Source organism: Phlebotomus argentipes, unplaced genomic scaffold, assembly GCF_947086385.1.
Source record: "Phlebotomus argentipes unplaced genomic scaffold, Phlebotomus argentipes genome assembly contig_15, whole genome shotgun sequence".
In the NCBI taxonomy this organism is placed as follows: domain Eukaryota; kingdom Metazoa; phylum Arthropoda; class Insecta; order Diptera; family Psychodidae; genus Phlebotomus; species Phlebotomus argentipes.
Window position 1 is genome coordinate 1,889,753 of NW_026776181.1, and position 17,125 is coordinate 1,906,877.

The window sequence follows — 17,125 nt, forward strand, 5'->3', positions numbered from 1 at the left end:
ACATTCCTCTCCCTTTATTGCATCCATCCACTCATCGTCTGGAGAGAAGCTGAGCATCTGTGGAGTAATTTCGGTAAAAACTGCAATCTATGGTTCTCTTTTTTCAATTTATTCACAGATAAATTGGATGTTTTGATATGAACACCACCCTTTTCACACCACCAAAATGTTATTTTTATACATGCTAATTTTTTATCCCATTAATACAACATGCAGTTCATCATCCTGTTGAACAATATGGAAAGCATGATTTTAATCAGTAGAAGAATATAAATTTAAATTCCCGTCGTATCGCAAATTAATGGCAAAAGCTTTACCAATTTTTCAATGCGTTATTCAATCAGACGTAAAGAATATACACAAACATGTTTTTTTTACTAACATCATTTTCACTGTATGCGTAGAAATCATAATTTTTACATTGGATTTTAATTTTAAATCCATATTGGAATAGCTTCTCTCAACTGCAATTATTTAAATTATAATGTACAATGTGAAAAATTCATTTTTAATAAAGAAACCCTGAATTTATTTTGATATCCCAATTTTTAAAATTCGCACTCGTGCACTTTAAATGAAATATAAAATATTCAATTAGTTTGGGCGATAATACATATTATATATATACATATATTGACTATTTACAAATGTACCTGTGCGTGGTAAAATATTATTAATTAATTCACAAACGCTTTCCAATATTAACCGCCTCGATAAATTGAAATATTGTTCCATCTCGTATTTCGGAAATTTTTTCTGCCAAAATCATTTAAACACTTTCCTGGGAAATCTCACAGAAATAGCATTTGAGCAACAAATTCACAGTGCCACTGAACATGCTCTTGTGCGCCTGTCAATGAGACTATGGTCGGAAAGTTGTGAATTGACAACAATTATTCAATTAGCAATTTATCGTGGCGTCTGAGACTCATTGTGGTTCATCTATTGCAAATTGTCAGCCTTGGCTGTGTGATGTCTTCTATCACGCAAGGCGAACTGACGAAAAAAAAGGTCGCAACGGCTAAAGCGGGGAGTTGAACAAAAAAGTCCTAATGATGGGAGATTTATCTGAAAAGTGGCACGAGGAGGAAAAAAGTCCACATGCGGGCCTCTGATGAAATTCCACGGGAGATGAAACATGAGAGAATTCTGCATTTCAGCCTCTCAGCTAGACACAAAATTCACGCAGTGACACCCTCGTGATCGGAAGCGCCACAATTAATAACGTAATTTACCCGCTTTGGTGATAAGCAGGCAGCAGAAGAAACATGAGAATGTCATATTTCTTTCCCAGAAAGCGCCCTTCGCTGTGTCGCACTGTGTCTGTCTTTCACCACGAGAAACGAAAGAGAAATGCTCATGAAAGGGCCGCCCTATTGTTCTCACTCTATATCTGCATCGAACAATTATTAATTTGTTGAATTATGACCATCGCGTGGGGTTGGGCATAGAAAAGACTATAAATAATATTCCCTTTGTTGCTCCCTCTCGGTCTATTTGTGCGCCCCAAGTGGATTTTTATGCAATACCATTTCACGATTTTTTGCACGCCACTGAGAGTTGTTATTTCCTCGCTGCGATGTATGTTCATATGGATATATACGCCTCTAACGAGGGATATTCCACTGAAGAAGAAAAAATCCCATCCTTGGCATAAGCATGTTTTGCCCATCTGCTCGCGCCTTTCTTTCGAAAGTCACACATCAGTTGATGACTTGAAGTGTGGATGAATTGAGTGAAGTCCTTGGAATTACTAAAGAATAATTGTATTCTCACGTTCATCGAATGATAGGCGAAAAAGAAAGAAATATATTGTGTCCAAGGGTTGAACGCATATTGCACTTTGCGCTGGCATGCGCGGCATTAACTCCACCCAGAGTGAGCTTGAGTGGTCAAACGAAGAGGGTGTTGGGTGGGTTTTTGCTTTCATGATTTCTCAAGTATTATCGCACAACTTCATTGTTGCCATCAAACTATTTTTAGACCGTCACTGCAAAATATCAATCATCTCACACTGTGCTGAACGCCACCGTGTCACTCCTACGCCGGCAGTATTCAGTCACCTTGATTGCTACCCCAGCCGTAAAAATATCAACGCGCGAGTGAAGAAAAAACAAAGGGAGAGAGCATATTAACTTTGGTCTAAAACTCAAGTTTATATTGTGGGTGAGGAGAAATAAAAATAGAATGGCAAAACATGGCTAAATGCGGAGGAGATTCGGAGTTTTCAAAGATTGCGGAGATCCCACACTGGGTGGAATATTGTCGCACTTTCGCCCACTTAAGGGTGGTTTTGTCCCGATTTAGGCACACAATTTATGCCCCTTTGGCAAAGAAGAAACAACAATCGTCCATATGAAGTAAAACGTTACACCAACACGCGGATACACAATGCATGAAAGACCTGAAAGACAGTCAATGGAGGAGAGAAGAGTTGGTAAAGAGAAGAATATATATGGCTGAATCTCGTTTGTGACTAAATTAATTGTTTGTGAGTGAAGATGAAGGCGACGCCAGAGGAAAGGGTAATAAAACTTTTTCTTATTCTTCTCCTTTTTTTCTACTCTTGTGCGCGCCTCCAAAATAGAAATGATTAATCATTTTCGGTCAAAAATTGCCATCTCTGGGCCATAAAATATGCTCAACTGAGCAGAACATGAGGGAAGAGACGCCAGAGAGCATTAAAATTGGTGACCTCCGCCAAATTAAGAAAGAGAAGAGCGCGTCTCAGAAAGACGTCATTTGACACCCACCCGGAAATTATTAACTGTCCTCTGCAGATGAGCAACTCACCCAGAAACACTCACAGTTTATCGATGTTTAAATTGCACTCGCTAAAAAAGAGTCACAACCGCGCTTGAAACATCAAATGATAACAAAGAGAATTAATAATACAATCGTGAAAAAGTATTTCAATGGGAAAATCATTTATAGCATTTCTACAAGAATAATTTTGCGATCAAATAGAAATTTTAATTGATATTTTTTTGTGTCATTGCGTTGTAATGCTTTTTCCTCTCCACTCGCCCTTCTCATAACACATATATTGTATGGCTGTATTTTTCCATGAAAATTATATTTTGTCATTAATTTTTGAATTATTGCAGTCCATCAGGTATGTGTAATTTGTGTAAATGAACTCATTTTGGGCGGTTTAATTTTAAATGGAAAAATTCGTCATATACAGCACAGTTAATGTGATAATAAATGTTGTACAATAATTCTAAGCCCATCGTGCTCAATGTTATTTAGAGACTCATTTCAATTAAGTGATAAATGTTATCTTCAATCTGCAAAACTAACAATTCTGTTGACACAGTGAGATTGGAAATTGCAAGTGGCAAAACAGTCAGGGATAAATTATATTTTCCTGGAATCCGTACAAGAAAACTCAGATGGTCACGCACCCGCCTTGGATTTTGTCTGTGCGATAGAGAGAGGAAGTGAGCAATCGAATGCAAGCTCTATCCAATCTCCAAGTCATCGTACAGCCCGGCAAAAGAAGTAATTAACACATTTGTTGCTCTGGCATCTCCTCTTCCGTATCTCAATAACTCGGAGCACTCCAGTGAACGTGTGAGTCGGAAGATATTAACGCCATGGCATAGTGGATGTCACATAAGTGTAATAAACTACAAAGTTATTGCTCTATTTCTAGCCGGCCACACAGTCCTGCACTGGCGAGAGGCTCCTTCTTCTTCGCCACGCCCGCTCCGCCCCTCGGTGCATTTTCCGAGTGCGGAAAAGCTGTTGCGAAGTGAAATTTTCCACCCAACCCGAGACATTTATGATGCTCTAAATTTATTTATTTCATTAAAACTTTCCAAATAAATCAGTCATTAGATGGCAAAAGTGGGGAAGCTTTTTCACCAGAAGCTCTGGCATTTCAGATATTTAAATGCCCTTTTTGTGCACTTTGCACACATCCGAAAATTTGAGCATCGGAATGTTATAATGTCCATAGTATTATTATGAAGTGTGGCGAAGGGTGGAAAGCTAAAGTACACACCATCAATACAGTCATACGATATATTAAAGTTGTGGAGAAGCTCCGAAGGAAACTCTTCATCATCAAAACTGCTGCAATGCCAAAGTTAAAATATTGTTCATGTTGCAAAAGCCTCGCTTTTCCCCTGGTAATGACGATGTGAGTGAATGGAGTGAATTCATCTTTCACACCTCATGATCTGTTCTGCATGATTCTCAATCGCAATTGCACAATAGAAATCCAAACATTATATCACAAGCGTGCAGAGTGTGAAGTGCCGAATGAATTTGCGCCAAAATTTCTGCTTGTGCTTCTGAATGGATATGTGGAGTTTTTGTTTCTCTGAGTGCATTGAAACAGATTTTCCAGTGAGAAATCTTTTGAGAATTGGGTGATCGATAAAAGTTGTAGAGAGTTTATGGAATGGAAAACCACATATTTCACTTATATTCCCATTGTGGATTTTCCGAAAAAAAAATTCCCAGCCATGTTCAGCGAATTTGAATAATAACGCAAAGAGGGAGAGATTCACAAATGAATACTGTGTGCTGCTGTTTTTTTTTATCCTGATGGTGGCTGGAAAGGGCCTCGGCGAATGTGAAGCAATTTCTTTTATCATTTGCCATTTTTTCCACGGGTGGCTTTTGGCATGTTCAACAGTGAAATCATTACGTATGAAAATCAATATGTGATTCTTTTCACGATAATGGCTCTTACATATTCATTGATAATAAAATCTGATGATGTTTCCTTTCTCTTCGTGCGCCTGCCGCGGAAATAAAATCATGAAACTCTTCCGCTTTTGCTGTGTAATGAAATCAATTTCAGGAGGGTGATATTCGATTGTGATTTTCAACTGAATTGCACGCAGAATTGCCGAGGAAGAGACTTTTACCCATAAATATATTAATTGTGGTTTTTCTCAGATGGAGATGTTTGAGTGTTGGAAACACAGTCGATGAACTCACAATTTCACATGTTTTCTGAATTTATCAATGCTTCGCTTTCATATAACTTTTAATGATCCTCAAAAATGATGTCATAAATGTCTTTGTTCGCCCTTGTTTTGGCTTCTGTGAGAAGCTCTCTCGAGTACGCGCAGCATGAAATTTGGTGATTTTACTGCCACTTTTATTTGATTTCTCTGTTGCAATTTTGTTACAATTTGTTACAATTCATATAAGAACCATAATGTTAGTGGCACCATGTGTAATGATTTGAATTTCGCTGAATATCTCAATAATATCAATAAAGAGCGCTGACGATAAGCACTTGAAAACCCCTCAAACTACACACTTTAACGCTCTTAATCCCGAATTCCATGCTAAAGACTTTGCCGTGAGAGTTAGTAGATGGTATAATTTTTATAAATTACACACACTCTATTGAATACAGTGATGGTAAATCCTAAACTCTCATCCCTTCTCACACCCCAGAACGCTTCCCGAAAGTACTCTCGATGTGGGGTTTTCGGGGAATTTATCTGGTGCTCACCTGCCTTTGGCAACCATTCAAAATACACCAAATTGAACCGCACGGAAACTTTTAAGCCACACTCATTCAGCCGCCGGATATCAGCATTAACTCATATCTCTTGGATTCTTGCTAGGGTCGTTTCACGTGGGATCGGAGGGTGGCCGTGCCAACCCCATCGCACGAAGAATGGGTGTATACTGTAAAAAGTTGTGACATCATAACCGAAATATCACTCTCATGTTACCTGCTAACATAAAAATGGTTCATTTCGGCGCGGAGGACCAGAGACAACGGGAAAAAATATGAGAAAGTGAAACAGAGAACATAAAATCATGAGAGCTCCACACAGCCACCCATGGCTCATGCTTTTAGGGGGTGAAAGTGAAAAAATGCGGAAGTGCGCGGGTGTGGGAGAATAGGGAATTTCACAAAAGTTACATTATGTGTACATACATTGGAAAATTCCATTCCATCCCCACGCCAAGGTAATATCAGTGAGCTTTGCCACTCTGTGTGATTAAAAGATTAAAGCTTTTCTCAACCTTTCGACCTGACGCGCGGGGCGGCATTGTGAGCTCAATAGGAACTTTCTCCTGACAAATACACGCGCGCAAAGCCATCCTTCGAATGCGCTGAGCGCCAATTTTTGCCCGGAAATTCTATTGAAAATGTTTAGGTGATGGAGAGTGGTGGAAAAATAAAAATTATTTCCACTCAATTGCGAACCTTTCGCCGCCTCGCGGGAAGAGATTCTAAAAGCTCAATTTAATTAAATCAAATAAATATTTATGCTGTGTTTAACACTTTTGTGAAAGCTCACATTTTTCACCCACTTACTTTCTCTTTTATCCAAAAAGCATATACTCTTCGCCACCACTCATCAGCTTCCCCAAATAGACGGTGCGAGAGAGGGAATGAAAATACGCGTGGTGGCAAAAAAAAAGTCCTGGAAAATTATTCACCCTGCAGCTATTTGTATATTTGTGTATTTAATACCCCCTTGGAGGTATGATTTCAGCGCGCTCGAGAAATAGAAAATGGTACAAAAGAGAGCAGGGAAAATGAGGTAGAAAAAAACTGGAGAATCTATAACAAAGAAGCAAGAACTCCAGGACAAACTCTTCTCGGATGTAAGGTAATTGTGATTCTCACGTTAACCGCATATCAGAAGTTGAGATATTTAAATCACATGAACTTCAATATTCATGAGCGCGAATTGTCCCAAGCAGGGGAAATGCAATTTTCTAGGGTGTATCCAAAAACGTCTCCTACAAATTCAACACATTAGCAAGTCAAAAAGTGAACTCCTTTCGATTACAATAGTTGTAAAACCTTGAATTCGCTTACAGGCTGAAATTGTCGGAGAAGGGCAATTTTTGCTATATTGTCGAGAATACACGACTACTATTCTTACAAGAGAATATGCAGCGAATTCCATTATGATTAAATTTCTTTTCCATTCCGCCTTTTCGTTTTTTATTGTTCACCTGGGAAAAAATCAACGGAATTCTGTCGGTGCCAAAAATTTGCCAAAGTGTGGTTAAAATGGGGCCAAAATGGACAGAGTCTGAGCATGAATAAACACAAAAATGGCTTCCATCTGGGCAAAAAAGGTTACTAGAGCAAATATGAAATGGCTGAATATTAAATACACCCAGCAATGAAAGCATTCTCGAATTTCATGCTCTTTTCCTATGAAATTATTTAAGCTCACATCTTTTCTGACAATCTTTTGGCTGGTAAAAACATGGAAAATGTTGCATGAAAAAAATTTGCCCAATCCACACAAAGTCTCACCACTTCCACTTTTGTTGCTATATAAATGAATAAAATTGTTTATTTTTCTCCTAGTCTCTCTCTCTCTTTCTCTCCCTCTCTCTTTCCGTCTGAAAATTGGACCCTGAAAGAGATCCAGTGCGATGAGAGATGGAAGATTCCTCCAGTTTGAACAACAAACACCATGAGGTAATAAAAGCTTCGCAAGGACACCAGAGGGATTTAAATAAGAATTGTTTCCATCCAGATTCATCTTCTGCATTTTATACTGTTTACACACTTCCTCTTCGCTATATTTGTGTGCTCCAAAACCCCTTTTGTAAAACTCTGCAAGCGGGAAAATTCATCATGTAATGCGGCGCAAGATTTGGCGATTCTCAGACAAATTCCCCTGCGAAAACACAATCTCTCATCATTTGCTAATCAAATTATACCTCAAGCCATCACCATTAAGAAGCACATTAGCAGAATCACTCTTTCGAACTACTCTTTGTATTATGTGTAGTTTTCTTTATGGATGACTCAAAGTGTCGCTTCTTCAGATTATATTTCCGTACTTTCGCCGAAAGGGAATATTTAGCAACTCTGAAAAGCTATATAAGATTTAATGAGCTTTCAAATGCAAACATTAGAGAAGTCTTGATGAAAGCTTTTAGCTTTTTATCTGCAAGGGTTACACTTGCTCTCAGACAGCCGTCAATTCACCCATTCTTCTAACGAAGTGAGAAAAGTACAAGACATAACTAAGCAGCTCTGGATATTGGACTTAATAAAGGACGCGAGTTTTGCTTTATAGAGCGCGAATGCATACAAATTGAAAATTCAGTCTGAGATAAAATTATAAAAACTGCGCCTTCTTCTCAGCTTTCCCAGCATCGCCGACAAAGTGGAGCAAATCTCAAAGAGCGCGAGATATGTACATATTTTCCAATTTCCCAGTTGGCATAATAAACGCAACTCGGTGTGAATTTTTATGCTGTAGCGTCGTTTCTTTCTCTGCGAATTTTAATGTGTCTCCCCTCTTCCTTATGCAGAGCTCAGGAGTCATAAGAAATTTTATTATTGACACCCGGCCTTATTTTATTATTTTTTATAACTGACCCCCACTCTGAGCCGCTGTTGTCGCGGGTGGGATTGCTCTTTAACAGAGTGTTTCGCATTTTTATTGCCAATACATCTTTTCAATGCTGAAATTGAGTGACAGTGTAACTCGAGGGTGATTGGGGGTGTATTTATGAGAGCTCCGCGGGGGATGGACTTTTTTCTCTCTCTGCACGCCACGTTTTTAATCTATTGTTTCAGAGTGGATATGAGGCTTGCCTCGAACTCACTTTCATCCCAAACATCAATGTTGTGTCCCCCAAAAAGCGTGGGACAAATCAGCGATTAAACTTTTTTGCGGCGCGACGTGTGTATGAAAATAAGCAACGCGCGGTGCTTTCGCAACCCCAACACAGCTTTCGCCCATTTTTATAGCACTCGCAACACCCCAGCTTACATAAACACTTTGCACGGTGAGGCGAGTGATTTATTGAAAATTCAGAACAACACATTTCAGAATTTATTTATCGTTTATCGTATGTAATGCACACAGTACATTGATGTGTACAAGATGCCGCGCAGAGGGCTCGACTTTCTCCTCTCTCTCTCACTCTCTCTCTCTATAGTGTCTATAAATTTATAAAGCTTGGCAAATCGTTTCCAGTTACTGGAGATCCACATGGCACGTTAACGTGGAGTGTGTGTGCGTTTTCTTACAGTAAAACAGCAATAAAGAAAATATTCTTTCGCCCTGGCCTCACTCCTGTTCACCTTCTCGAAATGAGGATAAACGGATATTGTACTGGAGAAAGCTCACCCTGCAGTGCTAACTTGCGATAATTGATCCATAAATATTATTATTTTGTGCACTTTTAAAACGACGATTCTCAAGCTAAATTGAGGCTATAAAGTTGCTTAATAAAAGAGTTGAATCACCGGCAAATTCTGTCGGAATTGTGTTGGAGATTTGAGAATTTAGATGAACCATCCATAAATAAAACCCATATTAGGCATATTCATTCACAAACCAAATGTTGCTAAAAGAAACTACTATTTCTTATTTGTTCTATTTATTAAAAAAAAAAAAAACGTTAAATTATCATTGAATCAGTTTCAATATCAAACATTCATTTGACTTTCTCCTATCATGACATCGAAATTCCCATTGAGTATTGCTGGAAGAACTTCTCTTCAATGCACATGGAGTATTGAAAGTTCCTCCGCATAGTATAATAGCCGAAGGGTGTGATTTTGTTGCTGAAAAACAGTGATTTCGTTCAATAGCTCCGAGGAGTTGTGCCAGAGATTAAGACACATTCGATATGTCTTGCTCATTTTATCGAAAATTTTCATAGGACATGTATCCTGAAGGAATTTGATTAGTGATTAAATCTCCAAGTTTGAACGGTTCACATATCCAAAATGATATTACGACCTCCTCATGCATATTAAAAATGCGATAGTGAGGGGCGAAAGGGGAGAATAATCTGTTGGGGTGGCGAATGGTTAATATTCTGTTCAGAGCGAAATGAGATAGAAGTGAAAGGAAGATTTCATGATACTACGTGGCATATTCTCTCCGTGAGCTCCCCACCAATTTTAGATGCTTAAGCGCAAAAGGAAGGATAATACGTAGTTGTGAGATGCTGTCGTTTTTCTTCGCCTCTCCCTATTCAATAATGCGGAATAAACACTATCTGAGGGAAGTGAGGTGCCGCACTCTCTCTCTCTCCCTGCATTCCCAGGATTTTCAATTAACAAGTGCGAAAAAGTACCCCAGCAGAAGTGTTGAGGGGTTATGAAAGGAGAGTGCGAGAAAAGTTTCCCATTCGACTCACCCTGGCACTTTATTATTTGGGGAAATTGGATAATTTATGTGAGAAAACACGCACAGATCACAAAGCAGCAGAAATGTTCATTTCTTTCCGCAACTTTCGCTCCCCCAACTCGCTTCATCAAACTATTTGCGAGTTTATTTTATTCCTCACCGTCGGTGGAGCGCCTCTAGCGTTCGGGGTGGTTTTTCCGCCACCCCAGAGGGTGCGGGAGATGTGTTGGGTGAATTGTGTTCTCCACATAATGTCACTTAATGGCAATTTGCAGGCTTTTTCAGCTGCAGACATCATGAGAGATTCGGTGAATGTGTGGAGTGGCAAAAGATGAGAGCATGACTATGATGCTGATAGATCATCAATGCTAAAAGCTCAATTCTTTCTGCACACCCACTTCTCCACCCTCTCTCTCTATCTCTCTCTCTCTCTCTGGCTCTTTGCATTGTGAGTGTGCTGAGTGCTGGCGGAAATTGGAGCATTGCTCTCTTTTCATTGATTGAAATGGATCTATTTCTCAATTAAAATGAAGATGCAATTGAGCACTGTCACGCCAGCAAGGGGGAACCAATTAGGAAAGGTGACTGCATTGTCTCTCAATTGGATGTTGATGGTTTATGAAAAGCTCTCAGCTCGGAACATTGATTGTACTTCATAGATTCATTTATTTGTCACAAGTTGAATTGAATTATTGTCATGGCTCTTGATGTTTATAATAGCTTGACGTTGAATTTGAGCTTTAATCAATGTAGTGCAGAGGAAGATAGATAATATACACCAAGATTCATATCCTGACCATCTCTACACTCTTCCTTCCATGCGCTGTAAAATATTTTGTGCTGCAAAGTGGCAAAGGGAAATCCTGCGAGAACTGGAATAATTCAGAAGAAAAGTGTGGATATATCATAAAATTCACATTTTGAGACAGTAAAATCCCACAATCGCCATATCCTCTCGCGTCAAATGAGACTCTCAAGTCTCCAGGATGAGAAGATTGTGTGAATTTTGCGAGGGTCGACATGCAGTGGTAATATTTGTAAATTTATGTATGAAGAAAAAGTCTAACATTGACTTTTTGCACACAAAATAAGACGTGAATCTCATGATGGATGAAAAATTCCATGGTGTGGTGCTTCGTATAATGAGAAGAGACTCCTTTGTTTATGAGTCCTCTCGCTCTCCCGTTTCTATAATTTACGCCTCCCGGCTCTGAGTGGATCTTTACGATATTTTGATGGGTAATAATGCCACTTTTCAGCAACGCAGATGAGGAGCCTTGTGGGCGCCTTCACTTGCGCGCCGCCTCCCAGCCGAAATCATACGCCCGTGAATCGATACACCATCTCCTCATATGGATGAGATTTTTATCCATCAAATGAATCCATCCCACCCTGCTTAGTAGTCCTCTTCTTTCCTTCTCCACCCCTCAAGGATGGAGATACACACATTCTCCCTACCAACCATGGGAAAATGATAGACAGGAAAATTCACCCCCAAAAGCCGAATTTTCCCCCGGAAGCCTCGGGGAACGTGGGTGAAAATCTCATGCAGAAAATTCACATTTTAATTGGGGCTGAATTGTGAAAAATGGATTAGAATTAGAGGGGCAGAAAAAGACGCGGCGCGCGGTGTTAAATCCATTTCGCTGAGGTGCAAATACAGTGCTGTTCAGCCAAAATACCGCGCACAAAGTAATCAGTTTTTGTCCCAAATTATTAAAAACTTTAAGGGAAGCGCGCATACTTTCTGTGAACAACCCTGCGCCAAACTGTGCGGTTGCGGATGTGAGAAAAAGTGGCTGAGAAAAGAGAAACGAATAAAGTCCTCATGCAAAGCACCCTTATCAACCCATTTAATGTGCGTGGAATAATTTCCCCGGCAGTGCCATATATAGCAGAAATTCCCATCCTCGCCCATTCAGATAAACTCCCGCCAAATTGCGCAGACCCTTTGCTGAATTTAACATAACCAAATCTGACATAATCCATGTCTTTACACTCATAAAGACTATGAATATTTATATCAACATATTTTCATTTAATCCATTCATTTCCCAGATTACACTCCCCTAACCGTCACTTTGGCAGCGGCGATGGCAAATGCTACCGGAATACAATAAAATAAATTCCATCATGGTTTTTTATTGGTGGGTGGCGCGCCCACAGTCCATTGTCAGCCCCAATAGAGAGCCCAAAAGTCGCCTAAACGCACATAGATTTTTGGGGTGGGGCAAGGGCGTAGAATTGATGTTGGAAAATGCCACCCAACCCCGCCAATTAAGCTGACCAACTGGACGATTAAGCATTTATTTACGCTAAGCCTCATAACTCTTTATGATTGCTTTATTATTCATGGACAAAGTGAAAAATTGTGTCCGTGCTGAACACTTTTACTGGCGAATACCATTGATTTTCATCAATTATTGATGATCTCACGGACTTTTTAGGGACTTCAGGAAGCCAAAAGTTCCACCTTATCGAAAATATAAATACCCTTGACTTCCCCAGTATTGATTCTTTTACGTTTGAGTGTAACACTATAATTTGAGATTGCAATTGCCTATTTTATATTATAATTTTAATATTTGTCAACCGCGCAATTATGGGAAAAATTGCCATTATTATTTGAAGACTTTTCCTTTCCCGCATCGTATTAGTCAGAAATATAGGTTAAAATTATTATTTGTATTCCCCCAAATTTCCTGAATGTTTCCCAGAAAACAGGGAGAAATCAAGGGAGAAATGCTCCCTATCGGCACGATGATGGTATAAATTGGATGTTTGATTATTTTTGACTTCCAAGTTTGGCGCCTGCGGAGAGGTGGAAATTGTTGAACAAGTGGCGAGAAAATGGGGTGAAATTGTTGTGAAAATTGTTAATTAATCGATGTGCCAACATGGCAGGAAGCATCCCCGAGCTTTTTCGCCATCGTCATCATTCAGGCGCGGCCCCAAAAATTGCCTCAGCCGCCCGCATCGCCGTCCGCCTAACACTGGCGAAACGCGTGTTCCCAATTATAAAATTTGTCTGTTGCAAATAAATTAATTGAATGCGAATATTGTGAACGACCGTCAGCATGTGACTAAACTCGCCCCGTCTGAAAGCATCTCTGCAGAATGGCTCCATTAAATAATGACGATGCGGAGTGAACAAAAGGACAATTTAATTGGGACCCACATTGCTCCCATATCGCCAAGCTGCCCAATTCACTGCCACTTGCTCATGTGCAATTTCCACGGAATGTTTGCTAACATTTTTGGCCATTCTCAACGGGCGTGCACAGCCATTCATACATGCGGCATCGAGCAAATTCCCATATTAACATTCGAGAAAATGCTGCTCAACAGCCATAGCAGCTAAAGGATGCAATCCAACGCCGAGCCATGCCAACAGAGAAAATGTCAACAAGTTCACATTCTTGCCAGCTTTTCGCGTTACACTGATTTTATTTCACTATACAAAACGACGATAAAATGTGACGCGATTTGCTGGAAAATGAGCAAAATGTGTTGCATTTTAGAGTTGGGAACTGCATTTAAATTTATTCTATTCAATTAATACTGTATATAGTGTGTGGGTTATGTTGATATATTTGTGTGGCAAATTTCACCATTTTATTCATTTCACTTCAGCGGAATGTAAAGCAAGTTTTGCACCCTTCCGTATCAATTGACAAGTTAAACCCGTTTAACCGCAGATAAATGATTTTGTTGTACCGACAGAGATTAATTGGATCAACTTGAGGGAATTGATTGTGTGAAAAGAGTCACAATTTGGATAGGAAATGTCGAACAAGCAGTGCACAAGTGTCTTAATAGTGTCTGATGAGTAATAATTATAAAGGTCATTAAGAAAATACAACATTCTATGACGAGATGGCATGGAAAGAAATGTGTAATTTAGCAAAAATTGCCAGATTTATATCTCTCTTGTGATACCTTCCTGCCATTTATGATGCTCTCGAATGGCTGGCGCGATGCGAGCGAATGGATGAGCGTATCACGCCAGAGTTAGCATGTTCCGAAGCTGGTATTGTGAGTGTCGTCTCGCAGGGGAATTTGCTAACACACCAGTGGAACTCATATCAGAACACTTCCGACTGTGCAACAAATAGTTTGACGACAAGACATTGTTCTCGCTCGTCTCATAAAATCACGATTACCGTGGCGCGGTGAGAGTCATTCACGTATTGGAATATATAATGAAAACATTGAGAATTCGGGAGCATTGTTTAATTGCTGGAGAACACGCGATAGAAGAATCCCAGAGATTCCTTCTCCACTCTGGCGACATGGGACACCCATCTTGCTGGATTTCCCTGCCGCGCACATTCGCTATTTTGCATTATAGAACATTTCACGCGGTTGGTGGATTTATTTAAAAAACGTGACACCAACTCATGTCTCTCGCCGCTCCCCCGCGCGCGGCCACCCTTGGAGCTGCACCTCACGGTGATTTATATGCACTCCTCTCTCCCTCTCATTGTGCGCCATCCTCACGAGATCCAGAGTTTCGCAGTCTCCCAATATTAGTTGATGTCCCGCGGGGGAGAATTCAAACGGAGAGTGAGAGAGAGAGAGAGCAACAAAACTTACAAATACCCAAACTAAACTAATTTGTCTGCGGGAGAAACATGCTTTCGAGACCGAATTATACTAAATGCCATCTGTGCCATTGCCGCCTCGTGCATTCACGTTTCCGTGTGTGTGCAGCTATGCTCTTGTGATGTGCAACAGCATGGGAAGGAGCTAACATAATCTAATATTCCATCCTCCTTTCTGCCTCTCTCGCAACATTTATCCATTCCTGGCTATGTACAAATTTCCAGGCGACAACTATTCCCACCGCAGACATGGCATCTTGGGAAATTATAAATTCTGCCTGTAATTGCAAAAGGATTCTTGTTTTTAATCACTTTCTATGCTGACACAGTCAAAGAGCAGCTTCAGGGATATTCGTCAGATTATCATTAAGTTGCATGCTCTCTGATTTGTAATATAAATTACAGGAATCACATTGACATGAAAAACATTTCATGACGTAAGATATCCACTTTTAATAAGGCTAACCTATTCTGTTTATCTTACTCTGTGCTCTCCGCATGCCTTCGAGCTCCTTGTTTCATAATTTCTCAAGCACTGTGACCAAAAGTGGCAAATAAATCCCAGTCCATGGAAATGAATTTGCTCAAGTATAATTTCTCTCCATAAATTAAAGATTGCATGTCAGTCGTAAATTTGCAAAAATATTGCACAATAAGTAGTGGAAATTCACTTGGCAATATTTGTAAAAATCACCCTAATAACCAGATAAATTGCCACAATTTATTTTACTTCACAAATTCGCCAAATTAAATAAACACACAGTGAAATTGTGGGCCGAGTCTCGGCCAGTGCATATGGTGAATCTCCGAGAAAAATGACCGACACTTCTTCATTTCGTGCTGAGCAGAACACTCCGTTAAAGGCCAATTTGAAATTTTATGGATTATAGAGAAATTCACGGCGCGGTTTAATGTCTTCATTTTGTGACTCTTGCGCGGCCTTTTCTGCTCTGCAAAAGACCCATTAGTGTGATTAATTAAGTTTGAGCTTCGGAAACATGCGTACATGTGCGCAAAGTGGCGGAGGGAACACGTAATTTCACACCCCAATGCATCCGACAGAGATGCATTCTCTTAGAACACACTGCAAATTAATCCGATGGCGAGGTAATTTGCTGTATTTACGGTAAATTAACACCTCGAGCGATACAGCAAATCTGTGCTGAACAATTCAATCTTCTAAAGATTATTCCATATTACCATATCTATTGAGGTTTCCAGGATAATTGCACTGTATTTTTCCTTTACTGTGCGCGCAACATCCAATAAATTGTTGTGACAACATTTTCGTGGTAAAATGCGCACACAAGCGAGCCTGCACTGATGGTATATTTGTTGTTGTGCTGCCGAAGCGCATAAAGTATGTTTTGTATGTGAAATATTGTGATTGCACTTCTCCTATCGGAATCAAATGCATTCTCTGTGTTGAATTTGTCTCACAATTTCAACCCAGTTCGCACGGGAACGCGATGGAAGTGAATGTAACATTAGGGGAAATTTGCAATGTGCAAGCAAATTGAATTTCTCCAGTCACATTTTAGCCTGTTAACTAGCCTTGATATAGAAGGAAAACTCATCCTCTTTCATCACCACTGAATCTCACGGATGGTGCTTTTTCAAGTTCTTCTGCCTGGCTATTTTAATCAATTCAGTCAGCAAGTTGAGTGCAACACGCAGCCGGAAAAGTCCATTGAGATACTTGAGCGGAAAATGCTCCGCATCGCATGTATTGTGAGGGCAAGAATGGTGAGCTAGGGTGGCCAGAAAACTCATTTCCACCCGTGAACCCACTTCAGTATCGCATTATCAACATTTTGCCCTCATCAAACAGAATATTTCGGCCAGAACGTGGTCACTAATGAAGATTTCTGACCTTTTAAGTCAGAGTTGAGCACAGAGAACATGCTATTCTTCTAGATAGCCAACACAATTTCCTCTTCACTCAAAACTGAAGTGAAAAGTGCATCTAACAATTCTGTAATGTATGGCAAATTATCATTTTTATCTATATTTCCCACTCGTCATCTCAACTTTGTTCCATTTTTACGTGAATCTCTTTTTCTCGGAAATGAAATATTGAAAGAATTCCTAATATTTTATAACTTCTGACAAGAGTTAAAAGCTCCAATATTGACTTTAGAATTAATATACTGCCCTCTCTCCCCCCGTTTGCCTGAGACGTTAATGGATGCGGAGGGATTCGACAAAAAATCAACTCCTGTTGACATACAAAAGAGATTTCCTCCTCTTGTTTTTTTTTTATTTCTCCACTGGCAGAAAAAAACCCGGAATATTTTCTCTATTTTCACGCAAATGGAATTTCAAAGTGGCTCTTTCTTCACCTCCTCTCACTCATGGTCGACACGTGAGTGCAGCGGAGGGACAGAAATATGCCGAAAAGGGTCACTGGGA

The 17,125-nt window shown here is 39.8% G+C and overlaps 1 protein-coding gene across 1 annotated transcript in view; it reads right to left on the reverse strand.

Moving 5' to 3' along the window:
- Positions 1–17,125, reverse strand: part of LOC132261447 (uncharacterized) — a 77,204-nt gene that overhangs the window by 57,526 nt on the left and 2,553 nt on the right. The window lies entirely within an intron of this gene.